Consider the following 24,467-nt stretch of genomic DNA (forward strand, 5'->3'; position numbering starts at 1 on the left):
TTTTTGATTGAATAATATTTACAATTATGTTATAAATATAAATTCTAATTATTTATACGCTGTAAAAAATGAATCAATATAATATTTATTTAAATAAATTTAAATATAATTTACTCCCCAAACTTCATTTCCTAGTGACTGGTCACATCTAAATTCAATTGTGGCAACAGCCTGTCAACATTGGCTCAATGAGAAATAATGTGTTGAGCCAATAAAAAAACCATCAAGTCTGCTCAATCATGTTTTTGGCCCAATTGAATGTTTTAGATTGTGTGCAACAAGCTTTTTTGGTTTCACCTAATTAAAAAATGTATATTGGTTAATTGTATATTGGTAAACAATGCTAAAGCAACTTTACTGAATTGTTTATTCCTCGTTGTCCTAAAAGAAAATGAATAATAGAATAATCAAAATCAAAATACACTAAACACTGCCACATTTATTTATTTATTTTCATTAAAGAGACGCTATTGTAAAAGTACTTTAGAATAACAAATACATTACACATTTCAACAAAGTATACCCTATAAATTCCAGCATTTTATTTCTCCTATTATTGACCTCATTCTTTAAGGCGGAAGTTTTTCCGATTTGTTTCAGAACATCTGATTCAGTGCCCTGTGGGAGAAATGACTAGGAATATTAAACAGCAGAAAACAGACAAACTACTTGCTCTACAAACTAGTGTGTTTATGACTCTACAGACAAAGCAGAATAATATATTAAGAAAATATCAGTTTGCAACATCAAGCATCATAACAAACAGTTTTTAACGTCTAAAAATCAATGGAAGTGAATGAGAGCGGAAATCTTCAGCCAAAAAGAAGTGAGGAATAAGGTCAATACCTAGAGCTAAAGTGTACTTAATATATATCCCAAATATCTGCAAAAATATATAAAATAAAAAAATAAAAACAGCATAAAATGTGAGTATTTTTGTGCGGTTACTTTAACCATTGTTTAGTGTTGTCACCTGGATACTTTCATTCTACAAAAGATAATCTGAACTTATGAAATCACATTTTTAATGGTTAAACCCATTCATTAACATTAAACATCTAATATATTTGCATATAAACAATGAACGGTTCATTCCGCTGTGGCTCCCCCTGATAAACAGGGGACTGAGCTGAAGGAAAATTAATAAATGAATATTAAAATCGTCAAAAGCACCATCAAATCTAAACAATGGGTTCCTTTACCCAGTTGACACAGATGATTCCAGAACAGAAAAAAAACTCACAAAAGTTTCAAGAAAAGTAAAAAAAAATCTTCAAGAGGAACTTCAAGCACATAAAGCTGCATCTGTTTCAAATATTTACCATGTAAACCTATTTAGTCATCGTATTCCAGGTTGAGTAGATACTATAATCCAAAAGCACAGAAGATGCATTGATAAAGTCTCCTATTGTCGAGCACCATCATCTCCGCTTCCAGGACAGCAGACATTCAGCACAGTTGACAGGGCTCTTAAACTTCATCATGCTCCTGATGCTAACAAGGATTCCCATCTTCATTGCATCTCTGTGGTTTTCCAATGGCCCTGTATGTTAGAAATATAAAACGGCAATGTCAATATTAAGCCTATATCAAATACATATTCAAATGTCACCATAATACTGTGTCATTTTCAAAAACACTATTCCTGTTGGATCACAAATGTAATTTTACAATAACAGAATGTGGATGTTCACATAGTTATTAGCATAGTAACCCTATAGTAATTAATACTTTCCATACTGTGAGAATGCTATGTGGTAAATTGCGCATTTATATGTAAAATGTCACTTTGGCCAGGCACCTGTTTGTTTACCGCAATGCTTCTAAATATCATTTACAGTGAGTAAATAACAGCAGAAGACAAAAAACAGGTTTTCTTTCACACAGAACTGAAAATCCTGCCGTAATTTACGCTCCCTTCATTTATTCCAAACCTGTTTTTCTTTCAATCTTCTGTAAAGAAAATATTTTAAAGAAAGCTGGAAACCTGTAACCATCGACTTCCATAGTATTTGTTTTTCCTACTATGGAAATAAATGGTTACAGGTTTCAGCTTTTTTCTAAATATGGCATTTAGTGTTCAACAGAAGACAGAAACTTACAAAAGTTTGAAACCACATGTGCCTGAGTGAACTAGTACAATTTGATTTGGGGGTGAACTGTACCTTTAAGAACAACTCCAAATCAATGTTTAATATTTTCAAGTTGAAATCAATAAGGGAGGCTTGGGTTTTACATAATATTTTGTTTTATAGAAAATAAATAAGGCTACAGTAGAACTGACAACCGGTAACATATAACTAGCCAGAGCAATGTCTGTAATTAACGTTAACGTGTTGTGTACAACATTATGACGGAGCGGCAGGCTAACGTAATACCCATGCTTTTCGTTTTATGTCAGGAATTACTGACACTTGCATTTGGCTAAACTTAAAAACGATTCAATACATACAGAATTCACTACTCACCATATCTTTGATGAAGGAAATCGCCTGAATATGATGTTTCGGAGGAGCTCTGCCATTGCTGCGCTGGAATTTAAACCCTATCCAACAAACGACTCTCACGCGCATGCGTACACGCGCTTTTGCTGCAAGGTTTGTTCGCCAAACACAAATACTATTTTCACTTCTGTTTGATAAATTTCCAAAGCACAGTTTTATGTTTGGTGAATGAATATTTGTAATTTTTACTTCAGACCATCAGCTAAAATTAATAATGTGGATTTTTTTTTTTTTTTTCGTTTGGGGCTTATTATGGTGAAGTCATTTGTTGAGTCAACATTTAATTGTCAGCGTCAACAATTATTTTATTTACAGTGTAATTTTGTTTTATAGAATCTAATAATGAAATAATTAATGCAAAAATATGATCAGATAAAAAAAACGTATTTGAAATTTGGTAAAATAAAGTTTGATTGCGACAAAATTTGATTAAAGTTGATTATGAAAATAAATAAATAAGTAAATAATTAAATAAAAGACAAAACTGTATGTATGTTTTCGTTTTTATTATTGTTTTGGGATCTAGATCTGATTATGATAAAAAATAATAATAATTATAATTATCAGGATATCTGCTTACCCCCAACTGATTTTAATGAAATTTAACTGAAAGTGTTCATGTTTCTGTATTACACATTTTGTTTAGTTCACACTATATTTACTTATTTATAATGTAAAAATGACACAACGTGTAATAGAGAAGCAATAGAGAAGAACTCCTCTACTGCTCTGATTGACTTTCTGCTGATCAAGTGTTGTTTACATTTAATTGACTCCAATATTCTGTCACCACGGCAACCAGAGTTTACACTGAAATCAACACATCTCTCTGAATCTGATCACTTGAGCTCTTTCAACTCTTCACTTTGACAAGTTTCACCAGATTGTCTGATTTGGAAAGTTGATAATCATGGAGCAGCGGCGCCTCAGACGAACCAGGAGTCTTCCAGCACACCTGAAGGACTTCCTGCTGGAGGGTGTCCCGTCGGTTCAGGATCCTGCAGCTGTGATCAGGTTGGATCATACTTACAGCTGTATCTCTTCCCCAGGTCTGAAGGAGCATCACCTGAAGAACGCAGCTGTCCTGCCCCAAATCCGTCCAGCATCCTCAGTGCCTTCAGTGGACGTGGGACAGCAGGAGGAGCCACTCTCGATCCATGGCTACAGCGTTCAGGCCTACCAGGACATCTACCGCTCTGTGGTCGAGCCCATGCTCAAGAGTCGTCCCTACAGCCTTCAGCTGGGCCTGGAGATCAAGCAGCGGCTGTGGGAGGCGCTCAGGTGTCCTGTGATGGAGGAGACGGTGCTGGCTGATGGACGAATCCTCATTACAGAACGCAGATGTGGGTCCAGACCAAACATCATGGCTCCTCGAGTCCATGTGGACATCAGTGGAGAGCCACTGCCTGAGAAGCCCAGCAGAAAGAGGGCCAGACGCTGAGTCTCCACAGTGTCCCAAACCACACTGCAGGCCTGCGTATGTATATAGTGTACATAGTTGTAGAGCAAGTTCACAGTAAGTTTCCTTTTGCATGTTTTGTTTCATCAATTGGTTGTTTTTATTGATTCTTGGTGTTGGTGACTTGAAGTTCTTGGTTTGCTCGGTGGTCTTCAGGATGTTTCAGGTGGTTTTCTGCACGGTTGTCGAGGTTTTCTGAGCGGTTGTTCTCGTGTTGCTGGTCGGTCGCTGGACTCTTCTGAGAGTTTCGATGCGTTTAGTGGTTTGCGGTGTCTGTTAGGTTAGGGTAGGTTAGGTTAGGGTCCCTCACGTGGTTTGCAGCTTGACGTGCTGTGAGGGCTTGTGTGCATCAGTGATGCTGAGAGCTTCGCCACTGGTACTTCACAGATACCGGCAGGGTCACCCATAGTGGACTGGTCTCAGCGGAGATGCCCGACTAAGACAAACCAGCTGATTCTGGACAGCAGATTTACATCAGAATCACCTGAAGATGTGGAAGTCGCAGGATTCGTGGAAGCAACCATTCTAAATAAATGAATCAATTAATAAATTTGTCATTTAATACATATAAAAGAGGCTGCGATTCTTTTCTTTTTCCTCTATTCTGTTGATTTTTATCAAGTTATAATTAACAAATAAAAGTAACAATTCTGGAATTATTATTACCCTTTTAACCTGATTTTCAAAACAACCCACCACTAATTGCACTATTAAAACTATAATAAAACTATAATAAAATAAGCCATAATAATAATAATCATAATAATAAAACATACACCAAATAAAACAAATGTTTAAATAATTTATTAAATTTTTTGATTGAATAATATTTACAATTATGTTATAAATATAAATTCTAATTATTTATACGCTGTAAAAAATGAATCAATATAATATTTATTTAAATAAATTTAAATATAATTTACTCCCCAAACTTCATTTCCTAGTGACTGGTCACATCTAAATTCAATTGTGGCAACAGCCTGTCAACATTGGCTCAATGAGAAATAATGTGTTGAGCCAATAAAAAAACCATCAAGTCTGCTCAATCATGTTTTTGGCCCAATTGAATGTTTTAGATTGTGTGCAACAAGCTTTTTTGGTTTCACCTAATTAAAAAATGTATATTGGTTAATTGTATATTGGTAAACAATGCTAAAGCAACTTTACTGAATTGTTTATTCCTCGTTGTCCTAAAAGAAAATGAATAATAGAATAATCAAAATCAAAATACACTAAACACTGCCACATTTATTTATTTATTTTCATTAAAGAGACGCTATTGTAAAAGTACTTTAGAATAACAAATACATTACACATTTCAACAAAGTATACCCTATAAATTCCAGCATTTTATTTCTCCTATTATTGACCTCATTCTTTAAGGCGGAAGTTTTTCCGATTTGTTTCAGAACATCTGATTCAGTGCCCTGTGGGAGAAATGACTAGGAATATTAAACAGCAGAAAACAGACAAACTACTTGCTCTACAAACTAGTGTGTTTATGACTCTACAGACAAAGCAGAATAATATATTAAGAAAATATCAGTTTGCAACATCAAGCATCATAACAAACAGTTTTTAACGTCTAAAAATCAATGGAAGTGAATGAGAGCGGAAATCTCCAGCCAAAAAAGAAGTGAGGAATAAGGTCAATACCTAGAGCTAAAGTGTACTTAATATATATCCCAAATATCTGCAAAAATATATAAAATAAAAAAATAAAAACAGCATAAAATGTGAGTATTTTTGTGCGGTTACTTTAACCATTGTTTAGTGTTGTCACCTGGATACTTTCATTCTACAAAAGATAATCTGAACTTATGAAATCACATTTTTAATGGTTAAACCCATTCATTAACATTAAACATCTAATATATTTGCATATAAACAATGAACGGTTCATTCCGCTGTGGCTCCCCCTGATAAACAGGGGACTGAGCTGAAGGAAAATTAATAAATGAATATTAAAATCGTCAAAAGCACCATCAAATCTAAACAATGGGTTCCTTTACCCAGTTGACACAGATGATTCCAGAACAGAAAAAAAACTCACAAAAGTTTCAAGAAAAGTAAAAAAAAATCTTCAAGAGGAACTTCAAGCACATAAAGCTGCATCTGTTTCAAATATTTACCATGTAAACCTATTTAGTCATCGTATTCCAGGTTGAGTAGATACTATAATCCAAAAGCACAGAAGATGCATTGATAAAGTCTCCTATTGTCGAGCACCATCATCTCCGCTTCCAGGACAGCAGACATTCAGCACAGTTGACAGGGCTCTTAAACTTCATCATGCTCCTGATGCTAACAAGGATTCCCATCTTCATTGCATCTCTGTGGTTTTCCAATGGCCCTGTATGTTAGAAATATAAAACGGCAATGTCAATATTAAGCCTATATCAAATACATATTCAAATGTCACCATAATACTGTGTCATTTTCAAAAACACTATTCCTGTTGGATCACAAATGTAATTTTACAATAACAGAATGTGGATGTTCACATAGTTATTAGCATAGTAACCCTATAGTAATTAATACTTTCCATACTGTGAGAATGCTATGTGGTAAATTGCGCATTTATATGTAAAATGTCACTTTGGCCAGGCACCTGTTTGTTTACCGCAATGCTTCTAAATATCATTTACAGTGAGTAAATAACAGCAGAAGACAAAAAACAGGTTTTCTTTCACACAGAACTGAAAATCCTGCCGTAATTTACGCTCCCTTCATTTATTCCAAACCTGTTTTTCTTTCAATCTTCTGTAAAGAAAATATTTTAAAGAAAGCTGGAAACCTGTAACCATCGACTTCCATAGTATTTGTTTTTCCTACTATGGAAATAAATGGTTACAGGTTTCAGCTTTTTTCTAAATATGGCATTTAGTGTTCAACAGAAGACAGAAACTTACAAAAGTTTGAAACCACATGTGCCTGAGTGAACTAGTACAATTTGATTTGGGGGTGAACTGTACCTTTAAGAACAACTCCAAATCAATGTTTAATATTTTCAAGTTGAAATCAATAAGGGAGGCTTGGGTTTTACATAATATTTTGTTTTATAGAAAATAAATAAGGCTACAGTAGAACTGACAACCGGTAACATATAACTAGCCAGAGCAATGTCTGTAATTAACGTTAACGTGTTGTGTACAACATTATGACGGAGCGGCAGGCTAACGTAATACCCATGCTTTTCGTTTTATGTCAGGAATTACTGACACTTGCATTTGGCTAAACTTAAAAACGATTCAATACATACAGAATTCACTACTCACCATATCTTTGATGAAGGAAATCGCCTGAATATGATGTTTCGGAGGAGCTCTGCCATTGCTGCGCTGGAATTTAAACCCTATCCAACAAACGACTCTCACGCGCATGCGTACACGCGCTTTTGCTGCAAGGTTTGTTCGCCAAACACAAATACTATTTTCACTTCTGTTTGATAAATTTCCAAAGCACAGTTTTATGTTTGGTGAATGAATATTTGTAATTTTTACTTCAGACCATCAGCTAAAATTAATAATGTGGATTTTTTTTTTTTTTTTTCGTTTGGGGCTTATTATGGTGAAGTCATTTGTTGAGTCAACATTTAATTGTCAGCGTCAACAATTATTTTATTTACAGTGTAATTTTGTTTTATAGAATCTAATAATGAAATAATTAATGCAAAAATATGATCAGATAAAAAAAACGTATTTGAAATTTGGTAAAATAAAGTTTGATTGCGACAAAATTTGATTAAAGTTGATTATGAAAATAAATAAATAAGTAAATAATTAAATAAAAGACAAAACTGTATGTATGTTTTCGTTTTTATTATTGTTTTGGGATCTAGATCTGATTATGATAAAAAATAATAATAATTATAATTATCAGGATATCTGCTTACCCCCAACTGATTTTAATGAAATTTAACTGAAAGTGTTCATGTTTCTGTATTACATATTTTGTTTAGTTCACACTATATTTACTTATTTATAATGTAAAAATGACACAACGTGTAATAGAGAAGCAATAGAGAAGAACTCCTCTACTGCTCTGATTGACTTTCTGCTGATCAAGTGTTGTTTACATTTAATTGACTCCAATATTCTGTCACCACGGCAACCAGAGTTTACACTGAAATCAACACATCTCTCTGAATCTGATCACTTGAGCTCTTTCAACTCTTCACTTTGACAAGTTTCACCAGATTGTCTGATTTGGAAAGTTGATAATCATGGAGCAGCGGCGCCTCAGACGAACCAGGAGTCTTCCAGCACACCTGAAGGACTTCCTGCTGGAGGGTGTCCCGTCGGTTCAGGATCCTGCAGCTGTGATCAGGTTGGATCATACTTACAGCTGTATCTCTTCCCCAGGTCTGAAGGAGCATCACCTGAAGAACGCAGCTGTCCTGCCCCAAATCCGTCCAGCATCCTCAGTGCCTTCAGTGGACGTGGGACAGCAGGAGGAGCCACTCTCGATCCATGGCTACAGCGTTCAGGCCTACCAGGACATCTACCGCTCTGTGGTCGAGCCCATGCTCAAGAGTCGTCCCTACAGCCTTCAGCTGGGCCTGGAGATCAAGCAGCGGCTGTGGGAGGCGCTCAGGTGTCCTGTGATGGAGGAGACGGTGCTGGCTGATGGACGAATCCTCATTACAGAACGCAGATGTGGGTCCAGACCAAACATCATGGCTCCTCGAGTCCATGTGGACATCAGTGGAGAGCCACTGCCTGAGAAGCCCAGCAGAAAGAGGGCCAGACGCTGAGTCTCCACAGTGTCCCAAACCACACTGCAGGCCTGCGTATGTATATAGTGTACATAGTTGTAGAGCAAGTTCACAGTAAGTTTCCTTTTGCATGTTTTGTTTCATCAATTGGTTGTTTTTATTGATTCTTGGTGTTGGTGACTTGAAGTTCTTGGTTTGCTCGGTGGTCTTCAGGATGTTTCAGGTGGTTTTCTGCACGGTTGTCGAGGTTTTCTGAGCGGTTGTTCTCGTGTTGCTGGTCGGTCGCTGGACTCTTCTGAGAGTTTCGATGCGTTTAGTGGTTTGCGGTGTCTGTTAGGTTAGGGTAGGTTAGGTTAGGGTCCCTCACGTGGTTTGCAGCTTGACGTGCTGTGAGGGCTTGTGTGCATCAGTGATGCTGAGAGCTTCGCCACTGGTACTTCACAGATACCGGCAGGGTCACCCTCAGTGGACTGGTCTCAGCGGAGATGCCCGACTAAGACAAACCAGCTGATTCTGGACAGCAGATTTACATCAGAATCACCTGAAGATGTGGAAGTCGCAGGATTCGTGGAAGCAACCATTCTAAATAAATGAATCAATTAATAAATTTGTCATTTAATACATATAAAAGAGGCTGCGATTCTTTTCTTTTTCCTCTATTCTGTTGATTTTTATCAAGTTATAATTAACAAATAAAAGTAACAATTCTGGAATTATTATTACCCTTTTAACCTGATTTTCAAAACAACCCACCACTAATTGCACTATTAAAACTATAATAAAACTATAATAAAATAAGCCATAATAATAATAATCATAATAATAAAACATACACCAAATAAAACAAATGTTTAAATAATTTATTAAATTTTTTGATTGAATAATATTTACAATTATGTTATAAATATAAATTCTAATTATTTATACGCTGTAAAAAATGAATCAATATCCCAGATAGCAAAATACACTCGGGCCAGTTCCGGCTAGATTGTCGCCTGCCGGAGACTAACCCCTCGGCCCAACTTCGGCTGCCGGACTCGGGCCGGATGCCTGTGGACTCACTGCCCGATTCCGGCCCGAATCAAGCGGGCCAGATGCGGCGGCCGTAAGCGAGCCGACGCTGCGCATCCGCGCCGGAATCGGCGCGAGGGTAATGTGCGCTGCGGCCCGGAGCTGGCGCGACTCCGTATTTATACACCTTATAAAACGTTTTGGTATTACATTGGTACTTGATATATGGTATTACAACCATTTGAATTTATACAACAGCAAACACAGGCTATAATGTAAACACAAAGTGTAAGCACTGCGTTTAACCTTTGAATAAAGTGCAAACTGCATACATATTCTGTAACGAAAATAATCAGACAAATGACAAAATAAATAAATGTTAAACGTTTATTGATTGCATGAAAAAAATAGTACTAAAATTTTATAAATAATTTTGTAGTGCACAAGAATATCAATATAAAAACAACAATAAAACAACACAATAAAGACACACAGAAAGATTTAAACAAAAAATCTAAAAATTACACACAAACACAGATGTTTTTTAAAACAACCCTGTTTTCCCAATAGACTTGAATTAAAAATTTGTAAAAAACAGCTAAATTTTATATGAACCTAAATATAGAAACCAATTTAAGATATAGCAAGAAACATCTTAAAAATACCAATGACAATCCGTAAAATATCCAAGTCAAACTTGTAAAAAGTACTGCAGAATTCTGAAGAAACATCTTGAAACATTTTTTAATAAAACGTTAAAATAATAATAAACAAACAAATATATATATATATATATAAATATATATAAAATTGCAGAAGTATAAAGTCAAACTTTTTTTTTAAATAAACTTGAACAAAATCAATTGCACAAACAGCAAGACATGAGTGAGATGATTATACATTTCATATATATACACGTCTTGTGCAATTTTATATTTATAATTTTATTTGTATTACGTTTATTAAAAATGTATCAAGATGTTTCTTCAGAATTTGGCCCACACACATACCATACATATATATATATATATATATAAATGCAAATGAAAGAAACAAATTGTTCAAGTATCAGGGAACATCCTAATACACTTAAAATGTTGTTTAAAAAATAAAACAAAATAGTGATGTAGACATTTGACACATTAGCTTTCTCTTCTTTCTTCCTCCATCCCTGTCAGGGGCAAGTTGTAGCTACCTTGTAATGCATTTTTCCACTTCTTTATCAGTGGCGTGGTATGGACATTTGTCCTCACTCCATCTGTGATTAAAAGATAAACAGATAATTAGTAGTGAACAAGTACTAATGTAAAAAAAATAAAGAAAAAATTAGGAAAAAAGTAGGCTACCTACGAAGCAAAACACTATCAAAAAAAAACAAATAAACTTAAAACACTTTGAAATTAGCAAGAGCTTGAACTTACCAGTTTCTTCATTTGTTCAGGCTGCTCCTTTAGTTGATTTTCAAGCTTTTCCAAATCAAATTGGCCAAAGGAAGGTCAAATGTGTTTACATCTGGAATTTCATCACGTCTGTTTTGGTTTTGTGAGAATCAGGCCCAGCTGCTGCTTTATGACGTTGCATGATTTTAAAACTTCAGTCAGTCGTGCTAAAAAAGAAAAATAACAGATTAGTATAAATCAACCTGTAGCTTATTCTCATACAACTTCTGTAAATACAACAGTGGGTTAGACACTGCTGATATTCTCTAGTTGATCTTTACTTTCTAGCTGCATTAAACCTTAACAAATTTAGTGATGTCTTCAATTCTTACAAAGACATCACGAGATGCAATAAGTTCTGTCTTGATCTCAAACTGCACTAGAACAAAGACTGTAAATGTTCATAGGTGTACTGCAGGAGTGTCCAAACTTTTTGGGCCGAGGGCCAGATGCAAAAAAACAAACGTTGTCGCGGGCCAAATTTTACATACATCACACAGACACACACACACACACACATATATATATATATATATATATATATATATATATATATATATATATATATATATATATATATATATATATATATATATATATAAATACAGTTGAAGTCAGAATTGTTAGCCCCCCTAAATTATTAGCCACCGTTTATTTTTTCCCCAATTTCTGTTTAACGGAGAGTTAAACATTTTTTCCACACATTTCTAAACATATTAGTTTTAGTAACTCATTTCTAATAACTGATTTATTTTATCTTTGCCATGATGACAGTAAATAATATTTGACTAGATTTTTTAAGACACTTCTATACAGCTTAAAGTGACATTTAAAGGCTTAACTAGCTTAATCAAGTTAACTAGTCAAGTTAAGGTAATTAGGCAAGTTATTTTATAACAATGGTTTGTTCTGAAGACTTAAGGGGCTAATAATTTTGACCTTAAAATGGTTCATAAAAAATTTTAAACCGGTTTTTATTCTAGCCGAAATAAAACATAAGTCTTTCTCCAAAAGAAAAAATATTATCAGACATACTGTAAAAATGTTCTTGCTCTGTTAAACATCATTTGGGAAATATTTAACAAAAGAAGAAATAAATCAATGAGGGGCTAATAATTCAGACTTCAACTGTGTGTAGATAGACAGACAGACAGATAGACAGATAGACAGATAGATAGATAGATAGATAGATAGATAGATAGATAGATAGATAGATAGACAGATCATAACAAGAACTGCTGCTTAATTGAATGCATGTAATAGCGACACCCGGTGGTTATTTATTGAATTACGTTCATTTGTGTATAGCGGGCCAGATTCTATTGATATTTATAAAAAGCCTCGCGGGCCGTAGTTTGGACACGCCTGGTGTACTGGAATGTACAGTATCTGTGCATCTTGATGGTGGTCTTAAGATTTCTGCCATAGTCATTGATGGTGATGGTACTTGTGGTGCTGCATTGATTTCTGAAATCTTCATACCTGCCTTTTATCCAGCCTCTTTGTTCCAAGTAATTTTTCTTCATCATGGTATAGATGTGTCTATACTGTCCCTTAATCAGATACATTTACAAAACAAAACATCACTTTAGTATAGTGCCAGGTCAAAACTCACAGGTTGTAATAGATCTATGACATAATGTTGACAGTATGTGTTTAAAATAATTGCAAACAAACCTGTTCTGTCTTTAGATGTATGACAGGCGATCATCATCCTCATCTGTCTACCAGTCAGAAATCACAGTTGCGTGTGGATGTTTGAGTCGAGCTTCCTCATATGCATCTATAATAAAACATCACATTGTTGTTAACCTCCCGTAAAGAAAAGTTCAAATCCTGAAATACTATCAAAGTTAATTAATGCATATAATACCTATAGTGTAAATAATCGGTACACAGAAGGTTGCACAAGATTTATTCGGAGATTCATGCAGAGTGACAGCCTTATGAATCTGAGACATAGATTTGTAAGATGGTCAAGCACATGCATTATTTTGTACCCATGAAGATTAACCTACCATTGTGAAAAATGTTTGATGATGATAGCCAATAACAATAAACCATTTCAGCTGTTTGTGAAGCAATTAGTAATGTAATGTCTGAAAAGCTCAATCTATGTTGAAAATGTATCAGCAGTTTACAGCTTATAATGGACTTTTAGCACACAACTATAACATGCCTATTCACGTTCAAAAGAGTGTGCCATTGACTTCTTTGGTCGTGATGTGCTGCAAAATGATGTCACTAACCTTTGTTAAACAAGAACAATAAGACTTAACCAACAAATATTGTTACCCATTCATTTAAATCAGAATTTATCACTGTCAATAACATAAAAAACAAAAAAAAAACATCAAAATCTGCTTTAAGACGTTCAGTTTTACATTAACTGACCATTACAGCTTGAACAAAAGATATAACTGATTCACATAGGCTAACACATATGAATTAAAGTGCATAGTAATATATTTCTCTTGGATAATTTAAAGAGAATAGTAAACAGTCGAGTTTCGATAATTTTCGTGACTAACTGCATAAACAAGATAAACAATAATATTTTATTAATCCAAAACGATTAGTTTTTATTTACACATAATCACAGAATTAATACTGTTGGATAAGTATACGCCTGTACAATGATTTTTTTCAACATCCACGGTACTTTATAATGTTAAATCAGGAAAAAAACACGTTTTGCCAAGTTAGTTAATGGATTCGTCTACAGAAGCTTTCTTTAACGCAAAGTTAGCATACAAACAAATTCGTTTCATGTTTCTTTAAAATAATTAAAATAGTTTTCAGTTAATACACACGTTACAATCTAACATTGTGTAAAAGGAAAAGGAACTTTCAGACGTGTTTGTAACTGTTAGCGTTAGCATACATTAGCTCCAGTCGTGTTTATTAAAGCAAGTTACATTTCGTATCAAACTGTTTTAAATTACTAAACACTGTTACAACCAAACACCGTGGAAATGTTTTAAGCTCTAAATTCGCTAATTATACAGAACACAAGCAGTAAAAAGCTTACCTTTCTGACCGGAATCCACTTGAAGTCTTTGAAAAACCAAACTTTTTCTTCTTGTGATCTTCGTGCCATGGTGGTTGACAACCAGCTTTTTGGAGCATTACCGCCACCGTCTGGATTGGAGTTTGGATCAGGAATTTAGTAACGCATGTGTTTATTATGAAACCAACTTCTGCTTTAAAAAAAAAAACAGTCAGCACAGGAGCGTGCTATCTCAAAAATAAGCGAATTTTACATAGTTTTTCTCTAGATGACATGTATAATCTATTTATAAATAATATTGTTATGTTTGCGTCTAAACATTGCGACCATCCACACTAAATATTCTTTTTTTTATTTTTTTTTTGCTATAGTACCATGAATATTTTCTCAAATTATCATTAAACGTGGCGCTAACAGATTACTAGATAAAATAAGAACTTAATCGGTTGCCATCAGAGTCCTTGCAAGAAGCGGCCAGGATATGGTTGACCGGAATCGGGCCAGTGCTTTACAGCCGCATCACAACCGCATGTGCGCGAGCGAGCTGCGGGCCGCACTCGGCCCGGATAACACTCGCCGATGCCGAGTCGGAGCCGGAGGCGCCGGGGGGCAGCCGAGCTCGGGCCGATTACTGCCTGCTATCTGGGATAATATTTATTTAAATAAATTTAAATATAATTTACTCCCCAAACTTCATTTCCTAGTGACTGGTCACATCTAAATTCAATTGTGGCAACAGCCTGTCAACATTGGCTCAATGAGAAATAATGTGTTGAGCCAATAAAAAAACCATCAAGTCTGCTCAATCATGTTTTTGGCCCAATTGAATGTTTTAGATTGTGTGCAACAAGCTTTTTTGGTTTCACCTAATTAAAAAATGTATATTGGTTAATTGTATATTGGTAAACAATGCTAAAGCAACTTTACTGAATTGTTTATTCCTCGTTGTCCTAAAAGAAAATGAATAATAGAATAATCAAAATCAAAATACACTAAACACTGCCACATTTATTTATTTATTTTCATTAAAGAGACGCTATTGTAAAAGTACTTTAGAATAACAAATACATTACACATTTCAACAAAGTATACCCTATAAATTCCAGCATTTTATTTCTCCTATTATTGACCTCATTCTTTAAGGCGGAAGTTTTTCCGATTTGTTTCAGAACATCTGATTCAGTGCCCTGTGGGAGAAATGACTAGGAATATTAAACAGCAGAAAACAGACAAACTACTTGCTCTACAAACTAGTGTGTTTATGACTCTACAGACAAAGCAGAATAATATATTAAGAAAATATCAGTTTGCAACATCAAGCATCATAACAAACAGTTTTTAACGTCTAAAAATCAATGGAAGTGAATGAGAGCGGAAATCTCCAGCCAAAAAAGAAGTGAGGAATAAGGTCAATACCTAGAGCTAAAGTGTACTTAATATATATCCCAAATATCTGCAAAAATATATAAAATAAAAAAATAAAAACAGCATAAAATGTGAGTATTTTTGTGCGGTTACTTTAACCATTGTTTAGTGTTGTCACCTGGATACTTTCATTCTACAAAAGATAATCTGAACTTATGAAATCACATTTTTAATGGTTAAACCCATTCATTAACATTAAACATCTAATATATTTGCATATAAACAATGAACGGTTCATTCCGCTGTGGCTCCCCCTGATAAACAGGGGACTGAGCTGAAGGAAAATTAATAAATGAATATTAAAATCGTCAAAAGCACCATCAAATCTAAACAATGGGTTCCTTTACCCAGTTGACACAGATGATTCCAGAACAGAAAAAAAACTCACAAAAGTTTCAAGAAAAGTAAAAAAAAATCTTCAAGAGGAACTTCAAGCACATAAAGCTGCATCTGTTTCAAATATTTACCATGTAAACCTATTTAGTCATCGTATTCCAGGTTGAGTAGATACTATAATCCAAAAGCACAGAAGATGCATTGATAAAGTCTCCTATTGTCGAGCACCATCATCTCCTCTTCCAGGACAGCAGACATTCAGCACAGTTGACAGGGCTCTTAAACTTCATCATGCTCCTGATGCTAACAAGGATTCCCATCTTCACTGCATCTCTGTGGTTTTCCAATGGCCCTGTATGTTAGAAATATAAAACGGCAATGTCAATATTAAGCCTATATCAAATACATATTCAAATGTCACCATAATACTGTGTCATTTTCAAAAACACTATTCCTGTTGGATCACAAATGTAATTTTACAATAACAGAATGTGGATGTTCACATAGTTATTAGCATAGTAACCCTATAGTAATTAATACTTTCCATACTGTGAGAATGCTATGTGGTAAATTGCGCATTTATATGTAAAATGTCACTTTGGCCAGGCACCTGTTTGTTTACCGCAATGCTTCTAAATATCATTTACAGTGAGTAAATAACAGCAGAAGACAAAAAACAGGTTTTCTTTCACACAGAACTGAAAATCCTGCCGTAATTTACGCTCCCTTCATTTATTCCAAACCTGTTTTTCTTTCAATCTTCTGTAAAGAAAATATTTTAAAGAAAGCTGGAAACCTGTAACCATTGACTTCCATAGTATTTGTTTTTCCTACTATGGAAATAAATGGTTACAGGTTTCAGCTTTTTTCTAAATATGGCATTTAGTGTTCAACAGAAGACAGAAACTTACAAAAGTTTGAAACCACATGTGCCTGAGTGAACTAGTACAATTTGATTTGGGGGTGAACTGTACCTTTAAGAACAACTCCAAATCAATGTTTAATATTTTCAAGTTGAAATCAATAAGGGAGGCTTGTGTTTTACATAATATTTTGTTTTATAGAAAATAAATAAGGCTACAGTAGAACTGACAACCGGTAACATATAACTAGCCAGAGCAATGTCTGTAATTAACGTTAACGTGTTGTGTACAACATTATGACGGAGCGGCAGGCTAACGTAATACCCATGCTTTTCGTTTTATGTCAGGAATTACTGACACTTGCATTTGGCTAAACTTAAAAACGATTCAATACATACAGAATTCACTACTCACCATATCTTTGATGAAGGAAATCGCCTGAATATGATGTTTCGGAGGAGCTCTGCCATTGCTGCGCTGGAATTTAAACCCTATCCAACAAACGACTCTCACGCGCATGCGTACACGCGCTTTTGCTGCAAGGTTTGTTCGCCAAACACAAATACTATTTTCACTTCTGTTTGATAAATTTCCAAAGCACAGTTTTATGTTTGGTGAATGAATATTTGTAATTTTTACTTCAGACCATCAGCTAAAATTAATAATGTGGATTTTTTTTTTTTTTTTCGTTTGGGGCTTATTATGGTGAAGTCATTTGTTGAGTCAACATTTAATTGTCAGCGTCAACAATTATTTTATTTACAGTGTAATTTTGTTTTATAGAATCTAATAATGAAATAATTAATGCAAAAATATGATCAGATAAAAAAAACGTATTTGAAATTTGGTAAAATAAAGTTTGATTGCGACAAAATTTGATTAAAGTTGATTATGAAAATAAATAAATAAGTAAATAATTAAATAAAAGACAAAACTGTATGTATGTTTTCGTTTTTATTATTGTTTTGGGATCTAGATCTGATTATGATAAAAAATAATAATAATTATAATTATCAGGATATCTGCTTACCCCCAACTGATTTTAATGAAATTTAACTGAAAGTGTTCATGTTTCTGTATTACACATTTTGTTTAGTTCACACTATATTTACTTATTTATAATGTAAAAATGACACAACGTGTAATAGAGAAGCAATAGAGAAGAACTCCTCTACTGCTCTGATTGACTTTCTGCTGATCAAGTGTTGTTTACATTTAATTGACTCCAATATTCTGTCACCACGGCAACCAGAGTTTACACTGAAATCAACACATCTCTCTGAATCTGATCACTTGAGCTCTTTCAACTCTTCACTTTGACAAGTTTCACCAGATTGTCTGATTTGGAAAGTTGATAATCATGGAGCAGCGGCGCCTCAGACGAACCAGGAGTCTTCCAGCACACCTGAAGGACTTCCTGCTGGAGGGTGTCCCGTCGGTTCAGGATCCTGCAGCTGTGATCAGGTTGGATCATACTTACAGCTGTATCTCTTCCCCAGGTCTGAAGGAGCATCACCTGAAGAACGCAGCTGTCCTGCCCCAAATCCGTCCAGCATCCTCAGTGCCTTCAGTGGACGTGGGACAGCAGGAGGAGCCACTCTCGATCCATGGCTACAGCGTTCAGGCCTACCAGGACATCTACCGCTCTGTGGTCGAGCCCATGCTCAAGAGTCGTCCCTACAGCCTTCAGCTGGGCCTGGAGATCAAGCAGCGGCTGTGGGAGGCGCTCAGGTGTCCTGTGATGGAGGAGACGGTGCTGGCTGATGGACGAATCCTCATTACAGAACGCAGATGTGGGTCCAGACCAAACATCATGGCTCCTCGAGTCCATGTGGACATCAGTGGAGAGCCACTGCCTGAGAAGCCCAGCAGAAAGAGGGCCAGACGCTGAGTCTCCACAGTGTCCCAAACCACACTGCAGGCCTGCGTATGTATATAGTGTACATAGTTGTAGAGCAAGTTCACAGTAAGTTTCCTTTTGCATGTTTTGTTTCATCAATTGGTTGTTTTTATTGATTCTTGGTGTTGGTGACTTGAAGTTCTTGGTTTGCTCGGTGGTCTTCAGGATGTTTCAGGTGGTTTTCTGCACGGTTGTCGAGGTTTTCTGAGCGGTTGTTCTCGTGTTGCTGGTCGGTCGCTGGACTCTTCTGAGAGTTTCGATGCGTTTAGTGGTTTGCGGTGTCTGTTAGGTTAGGGTAGGTTAGGTTAGGGTCCCTCACGTGGTTTGCAGCTTGACGTGCTGTGAGGGCTTGTGTGCATCAGTGATGCTGAGAGCTTCGCCACTGGTACTTCACAGATACCGGCAGGGTCACCCATAGTGGACTGGTCTCAGCGGAGATGCCCGACTAAGACAAACCAGCTGATTCTGGACAGCAGATTTACATCAGAATCACCTGAAGATGTGGAAGTCGCAGGATTCGTGGAAGCAACCATTCTAAATAAATGAATCAATTAATAAATTTGTCATTTAATACATATAAAAGAGGCTGCGATTCTTTTCTTTTTCCTCTATTCTGTTGATTTTTATCAAGTTATAATTAACAAATAAAAGTAACAATTCTGGAATTATTATTACCCTTTTAACCTGATTTTCAAAACAACCCACCACTAATTGCACTATTAAAACTATAATAAAACTATAATAAAATAAGCCATAATAATAATAATCATAATAATAAAACATACACCAAATAAAACAAATGTTTAAATAATTTATTAAATTTTTTGATTGAATAATATTTACAATTATGTTATAAATATAAATTCTAATTATTTATACGCTGTAAAAAATGAATCAATATAATATTTATTTAAATAAATTTAAATATAATTTACTCCCCAAACTTCATTTCCTAGTGACTGGTCACATCTAAATTCAATTGTGGCAACAGCCTGTCAACATTGGCTCAATGAGAAATAATGTGTTGAGCCAATAAAAAAACCATCAAGTCTGCTCAATCATGTTTTTGGCCCAATTGAATGTTTTAGATTGTGTGCAACAAGCTTTTTTGGTTTCACCTAATTAAAAAATGTATATTGGTTAATTGTATATTGGTAAACAATGCTAAAGCAACTTTACTGAATTGTTTATTCCTCGTTGTCCTAAAAGAAAATGAATAATAGAATAATCAAAATCAAAATACACTAAACACTGCCACATTTATTTATTTATTTTCATTAAAGAGACGCTATTGTAAAAGTACTTTAGAATAACAAATACATTACACATTTCAACAAAGTATACCCTATAAATTCCAGCATTTTATTTCTCCTATTATTGACCTCATTCTTTAAGGCGGAAGTTTTTCCGATTTGTTTCAGAACATCTGATTCAGTGCCCTGTGGGAGAAATGACTAGGAATATTAAACAGCAGAAAACAGACAAACTACTTGCTCTACAAACTAGTGTGTTTATGACTCTACAGACAAAGCAGAATAATATATTAAGAAAATATCAGTTTGCAACATCAAGCATCATAACAAACAGTTTTTAACGTCTAAAAATCAATGGAAGTGAATGAGAGCGGAAATCTCCAGCCAAAAAAGAAGTGAGGAATAAGGTCAATACCTAGAGCTAAAGTGTACTTAATATATATCCCAAATATCTGCAAAAATATATAAAATAAAAAAATAAAAACAGCATAAAATGTGAGTATTTTTGTGCGGTTACTTTAACCATTGTTTAGTGTTGTCACCTGGATACTTTCATTCTACAAAAGATAATCTGAACTTATGAAATCACATTTTTAATGGTTAAACCCATTCATTAACATTAAACATCTAATATATTTGCATATAAACAATGAACGGTTCATTCCGCTGTGGCTCCCCCTGATAAACAGGGGACTGAGCTGAAGGAAAATTAATAAATGAATATTAAAATCGTCAAAAGCACCATCAAATCTAAACAATGGGTTCCTTTACCCAGTTGACACAGATGATTCCAGAACAGAAAAAAAACTCACAAAAGTTTCAAGAAAAGTAAAAAAAAATCTTCAAGAGGAACTTCAAGCACATAAAGCTGCATCTGTTTCAAATATTTACCATGTAAACCTATTTAGTCATCGTATTCCAGGTTGAGTAGATACTATAATCCAAAAGCACAGAAGATGCATTGATAAAGTCTCCTATTGTCGAGCACCATCATCTCCTCTTCCAGGACAGCAGACATTCAGCACAGTTGACAGGGCTCTTAAACTTCATCATGCTCCTGATGCTAACAAGGATTCCCATCTTCATTGCATCTCTGTGGTTTTCCAATGGCCCTGTATGTTAGAAATATAAAACGGCAATGTCAATATTAAGCCTATATCAAATACATATTCAAATGTCACCATAATACTGTGTCATTTTCAAAAACACTATTCCTGTTGGATCACAAATGTAATTTTACAATAACAGAATGTGGATGTTCACATAGTTATTAGCATAGTAACCCTATAGTAATTAATACTTTCCATACTGTGAGAATGCTATGTGGTAAATTGCGCATTTATATGTAAAATGTCACTTTGGCCAGGCACCTGTTTGTTTACCGCAATGCTTCTAAATATCATTTACAGTGAGTAAATAACAGCAGAAGACAAAAAACAGGTTTTCTTTCACACAGAACTGAAAATCCTGCCGTAATTTACGCTCCCTTCATTTATTCCAAACCTGTTTTTCTTTCAATCTTCTGTAAAGAAAATATTTTAAAGAAAGCTGGAAACCTGTAACCATTGACTTCCATAGTATTTGTTTTTCCTACTATGGAAATAAATGGTTACAGGTTTCAGCTTTTTTCTAAATATGGCATTTAGTGTTCAACAGAAGACAGAAACTAACAAAAGTTTGAAACCACATGTGCCTGAGTGAACTAGTACAATTTGATTTGGGGGTGAACTGTACCTTTAAGAACAACTCCAAATCAATGTTTAATATTTTCAAGTTGAAATCAATAAGGGAGGCTTGGGTTTTACATAATATTTTGTTTTATAGAAAATAAATAAGGCTACAGTAGAACTGACAACCGGTAACATATAACTAGCCAGAGCAATGTCTGTAATTAACGTTAACGTGTTGTGTACAACATTATGACGGAGCGGCAGGCTAACGTAATACCCATGCTTTTCGTTTTATGTCAGGAATTACTGACACTTGCATTTGGCTAAACTTAAAAACGATTCAATACATACAGAATTCACTACTCACCATATCTTTGATGAAGGAAATCGCCTGAATATGATGTTTCGGAGGAGCTCTGCCATTGCTGCGCTGGAATTTAAACCCTATCCAACAAACGACTCTCACGCGCATGCGTACACGCGCTTTTGCTGCAAGGTTTGTTCGCCAAACACAAATACTATTTTCACTTCTGTTTGATAAATTTCCAAAGCACAGTTTTATGTTTGGTGAATGAATATTTGTAATTTTTACTTCAGACCATCAGCTAAAATTAATAATGTGGATTTTTTTTTTTTTTTTCGTTTGGGGCTTATTATGGTGAAGTCATTTGTTGAGTCAACATTTAATTGTCAGCGTCAACAATTATTTTATTTACAGTGTAATTTTGTTTTATAGAATCTAATAATGAAATAATTAATGCAAAAATATGATCAGATAAAAAAAACGTATTTGAAATTTGGTAAAATAAAGTTTGATTGCGACAAAATTTGATTAAAGTTGATTATGAAAATAAATAAATAAGTAAATAATTAAATAAAAGACAAAACTGTATGTATGTTTTCGTTTTTATTATTGTTTTGGGATCTAGATCTGATTATGATAAAAAATAATAATAATTATAATTATCAGGATATCTGCTTACCCCCAACTGATTTTAATGAAATTTAACTGAAAGTGTTCATGTTTCTGTATTACACATTTTGTTTAGTTCACACTATATTTACTTATTTATAATGTAAAAATGACACAACGTGTAATAGAGAAGCAATAGAGAAGAACTCCTCTACTGCTCTGATTGACTTTCTGCTGATCAAGTGTTGTTTACATTTAATTGACTCCAATATTCTGTCACCACGGCAACCAGAGTTTACACTGAAATCAACACATCTCTCTGAATCTGATCACTTGAGCTCTTTCAACTCTTCACTTTGACAAGTTTCACCAGATTGTCTGATTTGGAAAGTTGATAATCATGGAGCAGCGGCGCCTCAGACGAACCAGGAGTCTTCCAGCACACCTGAAGGACTTCCTGCTGGAGGGTGTCCCATCGGTTCAGGATCCTGCAGCTGTGATCAGGTTGGATCATACTTACAGCTGTATCTCTTCCCCAGGTCTGAAGGAGCATCACCTGAAGAACGCAGCTGTCCTGCCCCAAATCCGTCCAGCATCCTCAGTGCCTTCAGTGGACGTGGGACAGCAGGAGGAGCCACTCTCGATCCATGGCTACAGCGTTCAGGCCTACCAGGACATCTACCGCTCTGTGGTCGAGCCCATGCTCAAGAGTCGTCCCTACAGCCTTCAGCTGGGCCTGGAGATCAAGCAGCGGCTGTGGGAGGCGCTCAGGTGTCCTGTGATGGAGGAGACGGTGCTGGCTGATGGACGAATCCTCATTACAGAACGCAGATGTGGGTCCAGACCAAACATCATGGCTCCTCGAGTCCATGTGGACATCAGTGGAGAGCCACTGCCTGAGAAGCCCAGCAGAAAGAGGGCCAGACGCTGAGTCTCCACAGTGTCCCAAACCACACTGCAGGCCTGCGTATGTATATAGTGTACATAGTTGTAGAGCAAGTTCACAGTAAGTTTCCTTTTGCATGTTTTGTTTCATCAATTGGTTGTTTTTATTGATTCTTGGTGTTGGTGACTTGAAGTTCTTGGTTTGCTCGGTGGTCTTCAGGATGTTTCAGGTGGTTTTCTGCACGGTTGTCGAGGTTTTCTGAGCGGTTGTTCTCGTGTTGCTGGTCGGTCGCTGGACTCTTCTGAGAGTTTCGATGCGTTTAGTGGTTTGCGGTGTCTGTTAGGTTAGGGTAGGTTAGGTTAGGGTCCCTCACGTGGTTTGCAGCTTGACGTGCTGTGAGGGCTTGTGTGCATCAGTGATGCTGAGAGCTTCGCCACTGGTACTTCACAGATACCGGCAGGGTCACCCATAGTGGACTGGTCTCAGCGGAGATGCCCGACTAAGACAAACCAGCTGATTCTGGACAGCAGATTTACATCAGAATCACCTGAAGATGTGGAAGTCGCAGGATTCGTGGAAGCAACCATTCTAAATAAATGAATCAATTAATAAATTTGTCATTTAATACATATAAAAGAGGCTGCGATTCTTTTCTTTTTCCTCTATTCTGTTGATTTTTATCAAGTTATAATTAACAAATAAAAGTAACAATTCTGGAATTATTATTACCCTTTTAACCTGATTTTCAAAACAACCCACCACTAATTGCACTATTAAAACTATAATAAAACTATAATAAAATAAGCCATAATAATAATAATCATAATAATAAAACATAGAATGAATAAAACAAATGTTTAAATAATTTATTAAATTTTTTGATAGAATAATATTTACAATTATGTTATAAATATAATTTCTAATTATTTATACGCTGTAAAAAATGAATCAATATAATACTTATTTAAAAAAATTTAAATATAATTTAGTCCCCAAACTTCATTTCCTAGTGACTGGTCACATCTAAATTCAATTGTGGCAACAGCCTGTCAACATTGGCTCAATGAGAAATAATGTG

General features: G+C 35.3%; 5 long non-coding RNA genes across 6 annotated transcripts; all 5 read right to left on the minus strand.

The window, feature by feature from the left end:
• Positions 1–437: 437 nt before the first annotated feature.
• On the minus strand, positions 438–2,573 carry LOC147839964 (uncharacterized). The gene is made up of 2 exons (XR_015513551.1): positions 2,469–2,573; positions 438–1,543 (listed from the first exon to the last, which is right to left on the minus strand). It is a non-coding gene; the product is annotated as an uncharacterized LOC147839964 (long non-coding RNA).
• A 2,639-nt stretch (positions 2,574–5,212) lies between these two features.
• Positions 5,213–7,349, minus strand: LOC147839965 (uncharacterized). Its single transcript, XR_015513549.1, has 2 exons — positions 7,245–7,349; positions 5,213–6,319 (listed from the first exon to the last, which is right to left on the minus strand). It is a non-coding gene; the product is annotated as an uncharacterized LOC147839965 (long non-coding RNA).
• Positions 7,350–10,067: 2,718 nt separating this feature from the next.
• Positions 10,068–14,219, minus strand: LOC147839966 (uncharacterized). Of its 2 annotated transcripts, none has more exons than XR_015513532.1 (6): positions 14,165–14,219; positions 12,811–12,916; positions 12,620–12,686; positions 11,116–11,300; positions 10,749–10,952; positions 10,068–10,425 (listed from the first exon to the last, which is right to left on the minus strand). It is a non-coding gene; the product is annotated as an uncharacterized LOC147839966 (long non-coding RNA). The 2 variants fall into 2 exon arrangements; XR_015513531.1 differs by having other exon boundaries at positions 12,616–12,686.
• A 930-nt stretch (positions 14,220–15,149) lies between these two features.
• Positions 15,150–17,286, minus strand: LOC147839967 (uncharacterized). The gene is made up of 2 exons (XR_015513548.1): positions 17,182–17,286; positions 15,150–16,256 (listed from the first exon to the last, which is right to left on the minus strand). It is a non-coding gene; the product is annotated as an uncharacterized LOC147839967 (long non-coding RNA).
• Positions 17,287–19,925: 2,639 nt separating this feature from the next.
• LOC141378596 (uncharacterized) lies at positions 19,926–22,062 on the minus strand. Its single transcript, XR_015513538.1, has 2 exons — positions 21,958–22,062; positions 19,926–21,032 (listed from the first exon to the last, which is right to left on the minus strand). It is a non-coding gene; the product is annotated as an uncharacterized LOC141378596 (long non-coding RNA).
• Between the last annotated feature and the right edge of the window lie 2,405 nt (positions 22,063–24,467).

This window comes from Danio rerio, chromosome 17 (genome assembly GCF_052040795.2).
Source record: "Danio rerio strain M-AB ecotype USA chromosome 17, GRCz13ab, whole genome shotgun sequence".
In the NCBI taxonomy this organism is placed as follows: Eukaryota; Metazoa; Chordata; class Actinopteri; order Cypriniformes; family Danionidae; genus Danio; species Danio rerio.